At 41.5% G+C, this 11,123-nt stretch overlaps 6 non-coding genes across 6 annotated transcripts; all 6 read left to right on the top strand.

The window, feature by feature from the left end:
- Positions 1-945: 945 nt before the first annotated feature.
- On the top strand, positions 946-1,018 carry TRNAM-CAU (transfer RNA methionine (anticodon CAU)). The gene has a single exon. It is a non-coding gene; the product is annotated as a tRNA-Met (tRNA).
- A 1,621-nt stretch (positions 1,019-2,639) lies between these two features.
- On the top strand, positions 2,640-2,712 carry TRNAM-CAU (transfer RNA methionine (anticodon CAU)). Its single transcript has one exon. It is a non-coding gene; the product is annotated as a tRNA-Met (tRNA).
- A 1,629-nt stretch (positions 2,713-4,341) lies between these two features.
- TRNAM-CAU (transfer RNA methionine (anticodon CAU)) lies at positions 4,342-4,414 on the top strand. Its single transcript has one exon. It is a non-coding gene; the product is annotated as a tRNA-Met (tRNA).
- A 1,628-nt stretch (positions 4,415-6,042) lies between these two features.
- On the top strand, positions 6,043-6,115 carry TRNAM-CAU (transfer RNA methionine (anticodon CAU)). Its single transcript has one exon. It is a non-coding gene; the product is annotated as a tRNA-Met (tRNA).
- Positions 6,116-7,743: 1,628 nt separating this feature from the next.
- TRNAM-CAU (transfer RNA methionine (anticodon CAU)) lies at positions 7,744-7,816 on the top strand. Its single transcript has one exon. It is a non-coding gene; the product is annotated as a tRNA-Met (tRNA).
- Positions 7,817-9,433: 1,617 nt separating this feature from the next.
- TRNAM-CAU (transfer RNA methionine (anticodon CAU)) lies at positions 9,434-9,506 on the top strand. Its single transcript has one exon. It is a non-coding gene; the product is annotated as a tRNA-Met (tRNA).
- The last annotated feature ends 1,617 nt before the right edge of the window (positions 9,507-11,123 follow it).

Genomic DNA, 11,123 nt, shown 5'->3' with positions numbered 1-11,123 from the left:
AACAGGGATAAAGGCTTGTTGAGTCCCTTAACACCCAGGAATTAAAAGTGAGAGATATGAATGGTTTGAGATATGACATCAAATAAGCTTTTGTGCAAATAAATATCCAAAAAACCTGGTGGTCTGCATTTTTGGCTGCAAAGAGCAGTTCCAACCTAAACTGATTCTGTCTGCAAGGCACGTGTTGGCTTTGGAATGTGGACACTAGTCCCCAAAAAAAAGTCTCTCCCATAGCAGGAATCGAACCAGTCAACCAGGAATACTAACTAAGTCTTTCTCCACATGGTGTAAGCAGTACAGTAAACAGCAAGACAGGTGTAAAAAAAAAAAAAAAAAAAAAAAAGAGTGTTTTGCTTTGAATACAAAACATCAACATTACAAGAGCTGAAACACGCTACATGGTCAAGGTTTTTGGCACGTCAGTTGAATAATTTGAAGATCATGAGTTTTTTGCTCACACGTGGCATCCTCCTTTTCTCAAGAGATTTTGTCACTAACTCTGAACTTTCCAATTCAGTTCTAAACTGTTTCCGATTAGAAAGAACATGGGAGCCCTAATGACAGACAGGACACATGGCTTGTTGAGTCCCTTGACACTTTTGTGTAAAACTGTGTAGTTGAAAAAGGCTTAAGCTATGAAACAAAAGGAAATCTTTTGCAAAAGTCATAATGCATCGCCAATGTTAAGTATTTTTGTTGCAAAGTGAAAATCTACCAGAAACATTTTTGATTGAAAAACACGTGTCAGTCTTTGAATGGTGGCAGTAGCTAAGATAAAGATGCATTCCCATACCGGGAGTCGAACCCAGGCCACCTGGGTGAGAGCCAGGAATCCTAACCGCTAGACCATATGGGAAAAGATGCACTAATGTCTCAGTGACATTATGAAAAAAAAAAGTTTTCTGCTATGCACAATAAACTTCTGCAGATCTGCAGGTACAGCTTGCCTCGTTAGCGCAGTAGGTAGCGCGTCAGTCTCATAATCTGAAGGTCGTGAGTTCGAGCCTCACACGGGGCACTGTTCCCTCCTTTTCTCGAGAGATTTTGTCACCAACTTAGAACTTTTCCATTCAATTCTACAACTTTTTCCATTAGAAAGGAAATGGGAATCCAAATAACTTACCGGACCCATGAGTTGTTGAGTCCCTTGACACTTTAGTGTAAAAAGGGGTGGTTGAGAATGAGTTGAGCTACGAATCCAAATTGAATCTTGTGTGAAGGGTCAGAATGAAGTGCCAAAACGCGGGCGTTCAGCATTTTTGCCTGAAAAAAACAAATCCTACTTGAAATACGTTTGACTAAAAAACACGCGTCAGTTTTTGAATGTTGGCAGCGGTGCAGAAAAGGATGCGTTCCCATACCAGTAGTCGAACTCGGGCCGCCTGGGTGAAAACCAGGAATCCTAACCGCTAGACCATATGGGAGAAGATGTACTGCCAGCTCACTTACAATATGAAAAAAAAGAGGTGTACTGCTTTGCACAAGCAACTTCCGCAGATTATTACGTGCATTTTGCCTCGTTAGCGCAGCAGGTAGCGCGTCAGTCTGTAATCTGAAGGTCATGAGTTCGATTCTCACATGGGGCACTGGTACCATGTTTCCTTAACTGATTTTGCCACCATCTTGGCTAGAGAGTCACAGCTCTTTTCCATTCAGTAGCAAAACATCACCAATTGATGGAAGGGGAGCTCCAATGACAAACAGGGATAAAGGCTTGTTGAGTCCCTTAACACCCAGGAATTAAAAGTGAGAGATATGAATGGTTTGAGATATGACATCAAATAAGCTTTTGTGCAAATAAATATCCAAAAAACCTGGTGGTCTGCATTTTTGGCTGCAAAGAGCAGTTCCAACCTAAACTGATTCTGTCTGCAAGGCACGTGTTGGCTTTGGAATGTGGACACTAGTCCCCAAAAAAAAGTCTCTCCCATAGCAGGAATCGAACCAGTCAACCAGGAATACTAACTAAGTCTTTCTCCACATGGTGTAAGCAGTACAGTAAACAGCAAGACAGGTGTAAAAAAAAAAAAAAAAAAAGAGTGTTTTGCTTTGAATACAAAACATCAACATTACAAGAGCTGAAACACGCTACATGGTCAAGGTTTTTGGCACGTCAGTTGAATAATTTGAAGATCATGAGTTTTTTGCTCACACGTGGCATCCTCCTTTTCTCAAGAGATTTTGTCACTAACTCTGAACTTTCCAATTCAGTTCTAAACTGTTTCCGATTAGAAAGAACATGGGAGCCCTAATGACAGACAGGACACATGGCTTGTTGAGTCCCTTGACACTTTTGTGTAAAACTGTGTAGTTGAAAAAGGCTTAAGCTATGAAACAAAAGGAAATCTTTTGCAAAAGTCATAATGCATCGCCAATGTTAAGTATTTTTGTTGCAAAGTGAAAATCTACCAGAAACATTTTTGATTGAAAAACACGTGTCAGTCTTTGAATGGTGGCAGTAGCTAAGATAAAGATGCATTCCCATACCGGGAGTCGAACCCAGGCCACCTGGGTGAGAGCCAGGAATCCTAACCGCTAGACCATATGGGAAAAGATGCACTAATGTCTCAGTGACATTATGAAAAAAAAAAGTTTTCTGCTATGCACAATAAACTTCTGCAGATCTGCAGGTACAGCTTGCCTCGTTAGCGCAGTAGGTAGCGCGTCAGTCTCATAATCTGAAGGTCGTGAGTTCGAGCCTCACACGGGGCACTGTTCCCTCCTTTTCTCGAGAGATTTTGTCACCAACTTAGAACTTTTCCATTCAATTCTACAACTTTTTCCATTAGAAAGGAAATGGGAATCCAAATAACTTACCGGACCCATGAGTTGTTGAGTCCCTTGACACTTTAGTGTAAAAAGGGGTGGTTGAGAATGAGTTGAGCTACGAATCCAAATTGAATCTTGTGTGAAGGGTCAGAATGAAGTGCCAAAACGCGGGCGTTCAGCATTTTTGCCTGAAAAAAACAAATCCTACTTGAAATACGTTTGACTAAAAAACACGCGTCAGTTTTTGAATGTTGGCAGCGGTGCAGAAAAGGATGCGTTCCCATACCAGTAGTCGAACTCGGGCCGCCTGGGTGAAAACCAGGAATCCTAACCGCTAGACCATATGGGAGAAGATGTATTGCCAGCTCACTTACAATATGAAAAAAAAGAGGTGTACTGCTTTGCACAAGCAACTTCCGCAGATTATTACGTGCATTTTGCCTCGTTAGCGCAGCAGGTAGCGCGTCAGTCTCGTAATCTGAAGGTCATGAGTTCGATTCTCACATGGGGCACTGGTACCATGTTTCCTTAACTGATTTTGCCACCATCTTGGCTAGAGAGTCACAGCTCTTTTCCATTCAGTAGCAAAACATCACCAATTGATGGAAGGGGAGCTCCAATGACAAACAGGGATAAAGGCTTGTTGAGTCCCTTAACACCCAGGAATTAAAAGTGAGAGATATGAATGGTTTGAGATATGACATCAAATAAGCTTTTGTGCAAATAAATATCCAAAAAACCTGGTGGTCTGCATTTTTGGCTGCAAAGAGCAGTTCCAACCTAAACTGATTCTGTCTGCAAGGCACGTGTTGGCTTTGGAATGTGGACACTAGTCCCCAAAAAAAAGTCTCTCCCATAGCAGGAATCGAACCAGTCAACCAGGAATACTAACTAAGTCTTTCTCCACATGGTGTAAGCAGTACAGTAAACAGCAAGACAGGTGTAAAAAAAAAAAAAAAAAAAAAAAAAAGAGTGTTTTGCTTTGAATACAAAACATCAACATTACAAGAGCTGAAACACGCTACATGGTCAAGGTTTTTGGCACGTCAGTTGAATAATTTGAAGATCATGAGTTTTTTGCTCACACGTGGCATCCTCCTTTTCTCAAGAGATTTTGTCACTAACTCTGAACTTTCCAATTCAGTTCTAAACTGTTTCCGATTAGAAAGAACATGGGAGCCCTAATGACAGACAGGACACATGGCTTGTTGAGTCCCTTGACACTTTTGTGTAAAACTGTGTAGTTGAAAAAGGCTTAAGCTATGAAACAAAAGGAAATCTTTTGCAAAAGTCATAATGCATCGCCAATGTTAAGTATTTTTGTTGCAAAGTGAAAATCTACCAGAAACATTTTTGATTGAAAAACACGTGTCAGTCTTTGAATGGTGGCAGTAGCTAAGATAAAGATGCATTCCCATACCGGGAGTCGAACCCAGGCCACCTGGGTGAGAGCCAGGAATCCTAACCGCTAGACCATATGGGAAAAGATGCACTAATGTCTCAGTGACATTATGAAAAAAAAAAGTTTTCTGCTATGCACAATAAACTTCTGCAGATCTGCAGGTACAGCTTGCCTCGTTAGCGCAGTAGGTAGCGCGTCAGTCTCATAATCTGAAGGTCGTGAGTTCGAGCCTCACACGGGGCACTGTTCCCTCCTTTTCTCGAGAGATTTTGTCACCAACTTAGAACTTTTCCATTCAATTCTACAACTTTTTCCATTAGAAAGGAAATGGGAATCCAAATAACTTACCGGACCCATGAGTTGTTGAGTCCCTTGACACTTTAGTGTAAAAAGGGGTGGTTGAGAATGAGTTGAGCTACGAATCCAAATTGAATCTTGTGTGAAGGGTCAGAATGAAGTGCCAAAACGCGGGCGTTCAGCATTTTTGCCTGAAAAAAACAAATCCTACTTGAAATACGTTTGACTAAAAAACACGCGTCAGTTTTTGAATGTTGGCAGCGGTGCAGAAAAGGATGCGTTCCCATACCAGTAGTCGAACTCGGGCCGCCTGGGTGAAAACCAGGAATCCTAACCGCTAGACCATATGGGAGAAGATGTACTGCCAGCTCACTTACAATATGAAAAAAAAGAGGTGTACTGCTTTGCACAAGCAACTTCCGCAGATTATTACGTGCATTTTGCCTCGTTAGCGCAGCAGGTAGCGCGTCAGTCTCGTAATCTGAAGGTCATGAGTTCGATTCTCACATGGGGCACTGGTACCATGTTTCCTTAACTGATTTTGCCACCATCTTGGCTAGAGAGTCACAGCTCTTTTCCATTCAGTAGCAAAACATCACCAATTGATGGAAGGGGAGCTCCAATGACAAACAGGGATAAAGGCTTGTTGAGTCCCTTAACACCCAGGAATTAAAAGTGAGAGATATGAATGGTTTGAGATATGACATCAAATAAGCTTTTGTGCAAATAAATATCCAAAAAACCTGGTGGTCTGCATTTTTGGCTGCAAAGAGCAGTTCCAACCTAAACTGATTCTGTCTGCAAGGCACGTGTTGGCTTTGGAATGTGGACACTAGTCCCCAAAAAAAAGTCTCTCCCATAGCAGGAATCGAACCAGTCAACCAGGAATACTAACTAAGTCTTTCTCCACATGGTGTAAGCAGTACAGTAAACAGCAAGACAGGTGTAAAAAAAAAAAAAAAAAAAAAAAAAGAGTGTTTTGCTTTGAATACAAAACATCAACATTACAAGAGCTGAAACACGCTACATGGTCAAGGTTTTTGGCACGTCAGTTGAATAATTTGAAGATCATGAGTTTTTTGCTCACACGTGGCATCCTCCTTTTCTCAAGAGATTTTGTCACTAACTCTGAACTTTCCAATTCAGTTCTAAACTGTTTCCGATTAGAAAGAACATGGGAGCCCTAATGACAGACAGGACACATGGCTTGTTGAGTCCCTTGACACTTTTGTGTAAAACTGTGTAGTTGAAAAAGGCTTAAGCTATGAAACAAAAGGAAATCTTTTGCAAAAGTCATAATGCATCGCCAATGTTAAGTATTTTTGTTGCAAAGTGAAAATCTACCAGAAACATTTTTGATTGAAAAACACGTGTCAGTCTTTGAATGGTGGCAGTAGCTAAGATAAAGATGCATTCCCATACCGGGAGTCGAACCCAGGCCACCTGGGTGAGAGCCAGGAATCCTAACCGCTAGACCATATGGGAAAAGATGCACTAATGTCTCAGTGACATTATGAAAAAAAAAAGTTTTCTGCTATGCACAATAAACTTCTGCAGATCTGCAGGTACAGCTTGCCTCGTTAGCGCAGTAGGTAGCGCGTCAGTCTCATAATCTGAAGGTCGTGAGTTCGAGCCTCACACGGGGCACTGTTCCCTCCTTTTCTCGAGAGATTTTGTCACCAACTTAGAACTTTTCCATTCAATTCTACAACTTTTTCCATTAGAAAGGAAATGGGAATCCAAATAACTTACCGGACCCATGAGTTGTTGAGTCCCTTGACACTTTAGTGTAAAAAGGGGTGGTTGAGAATGAGTTGAGCTACGAATCCAAATTGAATCTTGTGTGAAGGGTCAGAATGAAGTGCCAAAACGCGGGCGTTCAGCATTTTTGCCTGAAAAAAACAAATCCTACTTGAAATACGTTTGACTAAAAAACACGCGTCAGTTTTTGAATGTTGGCAGCGGTGCAGAAAAGGATGCGTTCCCATACCAGTAGTCGAACTCGGGCCGCCTGGGTGAAAACCAGGAATCCTAACCGCTAGACCATATGGGAGAAGATGTACTGCCAGCTCACTTACAATATGAAAAAAAAGAGGTGTACTGCTTTGCACAAGCAACTTCCGCAGATTATTACGTGCATTTTGCCTCGTTAGCGCAGCAGGTAGCGCGTCAGTCTCGTAATCTGAAGGTCATGAGTTCGATTCTCACATGGGGCACTGGTACCATGTTTCCTTAACTGATTTTGCCACCATCTTGGCTAGAGAGTCACAGCTCTTTTCCATTCAGTAGCAAAACATCACCAATTGATGGAAGGGGAGCTCCAATGACAAACAGGGATAAAGGCTTGTTGAGTCCCTTAACACCCAGGAATTAAAAGTGAGAGATATGAATGGTTTGAGATATGACATCAAATAAGCTTTTGTGCAAATAAATATCCAAAAAACCTGGTGGTCTGCATTTTTGGCTGCAAAGAGCAGTTCCAACCTAAACTGATTCTGTCTGCAAGGCACGTGTTGGCTTTGGAATGTGGACACTAGTCCCCAAAAAAAAGTCTCTCCCATAGCAGGAATCGAACCAGTCAACCAGGAATACTAACTAAGTCTTTCTCCACATGGTGTAAGCAGTACAGTAAACAGCAAGACAGGTGTAAAAAAAAAAAAAAAAAAAAAAAAAGAGTGTTTTGCTTTGAATACAAAACATCAACATTACAAGAGCTGAAACACGCTACATGGTCAAGGTTTTTGGCACGTCAGTTGAATAATTTGAAGATCATGAGTTTTTTGCTCACACGTGGCATCCTCCTTTTCTCAAGAGATTTTGTCACTAACTCTGAACTTTCCAATTCAGTTCTAAACTGTTTCCGATTAGAAAGAACATGGGAGCCCTAATGACAGACAGGACACATGGCTTGTTGAGTCCCTTGACACTTTTGTGTAAAACTGTGTAGTTGAAAAAGGCTTAAGCTATGAAACAAAAGGAAATCTTTTGCAAAAGTCATAATGCATCGCCAATGTTAAGTATTTTTGTTGCAAAGTGAAAATCTACCAGAAACATTTTTGATTGAAAAACACGTGTCAGTCTTTGAATGGTGGCAGTAGCTAAGATAAAGATGCATTCCCATACCGGGAGTCGAACCCAGGCCACCTGGGTGAGAGCCAGGAATCCTAACCGCTAGACCATATGGGAAAAGATGCACTAATGTCTCAGTGACATTATGAAAAAAAAAAGTTTTCTGCTATGCACAATAAACTTCTGCAGATCTGCAGGTACAGCTTGCCTCGTTAGCGCAGTAGGTAGCGCGTCAGTCTCATAATCTGAAGGTCGTGAGTTCGAGCCTCACACGGGGCACTGTTCCCTCCTTTTCTCGAGAGATTTTGTCACCAACTTAGAACTTTTCCATTCAATTCTACAACTTTTTCCATTAGAAAGGAAAAGGGAATCCAAATAACTTACCGGACCCATGAGTTGTTGAGTCCCTTGACACTTTATTGTAAAAAGGGGTGGTTGAGAATGAGTTGAGCTACGAATCCAAATTGAATCTTGTGTGAAGGGTCAGAATGAAGTGCCAAAACGCGGGCGTTCAGCATTTTTGCCTGAAAAAAACAAATCCTACTTGAAATACGTTTGACTAAAAAACACACGTCAGTTTTTGAATGTTGGCAGCGGTGCAGAAAAGGATGCGTTCCCATACCAGTAGTCGAACTCGGGCCGCCTGGGTGAAAACCAGGAATCCTAACCGCTAGACCATATGGGAGAAGATGTACTGCCAGCTCACTTACAATATGAAAAAAAAGAGGTGTACTGCTTTGCACAAGCAACTTCCGCAGATTATTACGTGCATTTTGCCTCGTTAGCGCAGCAGGTAGCGCGTCAGTCTCGTAATCTGAAGGTCATGAGTTCGATTCTCACATGGGGCACTGGTACCATGTTTCCTTAACTGATTTTGCCACCATCTTGGCTAGAGAGTCACAGCTCTTTTCCATTCAGTAGCAAAACATCACCAATTGATGGAAGGGGAGCTCCAATGACAAACAGGGATAAAGGCTTGTTGAGTCCCTTAACACCCAGGAATTAAAAGTGAGAGATATGAATGGTTTGAGATATGACATCAAATAAGCTTTTGTGCAAATAAATATCCAAAAAACCTGGTGGTCTGCATTTTTGGCTGCAAAGAGCAGTTCCAACCTAAACTGATTCTGTCTGCAAGGCACGTGTTGGCTTTGGAATGTGGACACTAGTCCCCAAAAAAAAGTCTCTCCCATAGCAGGAATCGAACCAGTCAACCAGGAATACTAACTAAGTCTTTCTCCACATGGTGTAAGCAGTACAGTAAACAGCAAGACAGGTGTAAAAAAAAAAAAAAGAGTGTTTTGCTTTGAATACAAAACATCAACATTACAAGAGCTGAAACACGCTACATGGTCAAGGTTTTTGGCACGTCAGTTGAATAATTTGAAGATCATGAGTTTTTTGCTCACACGTGGCATCCTCCTTTTCTCAAGAGATTTTGTCACTAACTCTGAACTTTCCAATTCAGTTCTAAACTGTTTCCGATTAGAAAGAACATGGGAGCCCTAATGACAGACAGGACACATGGCTTGTTGAGTCCCTTGACACTTTTGTGTAAAACTGTGTAGTTGAAAAAGGCTTAAGCTATGAAACAAAAGGAAATCTTTTGCAAAAGTCATAATGCATCGCCAATGTTAAGAATTTTTGTTGCAAAGTGAAAATCTACCAGAAACATTTTTGATTGAAAAACACGTGTCAGTCTTTGAATGGTGGCAGTAGCTAAGATAAAGATGCATTCCCATACCGGGAGTCGAACCCAGGCCACCTGGGTGAGAGCCAGGAATCCTAACCGCTAGACCATATGGGAAAAGATGTACTAATGTCTCAGTGACATTATGAAAAAAAAAAGTTTTCTGCTATGCACAATAAACTTCTGCAGATCTGCAGGTACAGCTTGCCTCGTTAGCGCAGTAGGTAGCGCGTCAGTCTCATAATCTGAAGGTCGTGAGTTCGAGCCTCACACGGGGCACTGTTCCCTCCTTTTCTCGAGAGATTTTGTCACCAACTTAGAACTTTTCCATTCAATTCTACAACTTTTTCCATTAGAAAGGAAATGGGAATCCAAATAACTTACCGGACCCATGAGTTGTTGAGTCCCTTGACACTTTAGTGTAAAAAGGGGTGGTTGAGAATGAGTTGAGCTACGAATCCAAATTGAATCTTGTGTGAAGGGTCAGAATGAAGTGCCAAAACGCGGGCGTTCAGCATTTTTGCCTGAAAAAAACAAATCCTACTTGAAATACGTTTGACTAAAAAACACGCGTCAGTTTTTGAATGTTGGCAGCGGTGCAGAAAAGGATGCGTTCCCATACCAGTAGTCGAACTCGGGCCGCCTGGGTGAAAACCAGGAATCCTAACCGCTAGACCATATGGGAGAAGATGTACTGCCAGCTCACTTACAATATGAAAAAAAATAGGTGTACTGCTTTGCACAAGCAACTTCCGCAGATTATTACGTGCATTTTGCCTCGTTAGCGCAGCAGGTAGCGCGTCAGTCTCGTAATCTGAAGGTCATGAGTTCGATTCTCACATGGGGCACTGGTACCATGTTTCCTTAACTGATTTTGCCACCATCTTGGCTAGAGAGTCACAGCTCTTTTCCATTCAGTAGCAAAACATCACCAATTGATGGAAGGGGAGCTCCAATGACAAACAGGGATAAAGGCTTGTTGAGTCCCTTAACACCCAGGAATTAAAAGTGAGAGATATGAATGGTTTGAGATATGACATCAAATAAGCTTTTGTGCAAATAAATATCCAAAAAACCTGGTGGTCTGCATTTTTGGCTGCAAAGAGCAGTTCCAACCTAAACTGATTCTGTCTGCAAGGCACGTGTTGGCTTTGGAATGTGGACACTAGTCCCCAAAAAAAAGTCTCTCCCATAGCAGGAATCGAACCAGTCAACCAGGAATACTAACTAAGTATTTCTCCACATGGTGTAAGCAGTACAGTAAACAGCAAGACAGGTGTAAAAAAAAAAAAAAAAAAAAAAAAAGAGTGTTTTGCTTTGAATACAAAACATAAACATTACAGGAGCTGAAACACGCTACATGGTCAAGGTTTTTGGCACGTCAGTTGAATAATTTGAAGATCATGAGTTTTTTGCTCACACGTGGCATCCTCCTTTTCTCAAGAGATTTTGTCACTAACTCTGAACTTTCCAATTCAGTTCTAAACTGTTTCCGATTAGAAAGAACATGGGAGCCCTAATGACAGACAGGACACATGGCTTGTTGAGTCCCTTGACACTTTTGTGTAAAACTGTGTAGTTGAAAAAGGCTTAAGCTATGAAACAAAAGGAAATCTTTTGCAAAAGTCATAATGCATCGCCAATGTTAAGTATTTTTGTTGCAAAGTGAAAATCTACCAGAAACATTTTTGATTGAAAAACACGTGTCAGTCTTTGAATGGTGGCAGTAGCTAAGATAAAGATGCATTCCCATACCGGGAGTCGAACCCAGGCCACCTGGGTGAGAGCCAGGAATCCTAACCGCTAGACCATATGGGAAAAGATGCACTAATGTCTCAGTGACATTATGAAAAAAAAAAGTTTTCTGCTATGCACAATAAACTTCTGCAGATCTGC

Source organism: Phyllobates terribilis, unplaced genomic scaffold, assembly GCF_046119375.1.
Source record: "Phyllobates terribilis strain yellow unplaced genomic scaffold, ASM4611937v1 Scaffold_11__3_contigs__length_659146591, whole genome shotgun sequence".
Lineage (NCBI taxonomy): Eukaryota > Metazoa > Chordata > Amphibia > Anura > Dendrobatidae > Phyllobates > Phyllobates terribilis.
This window is presented reverse-complemented; position numbering and strand designations above follow the sequence as displayed.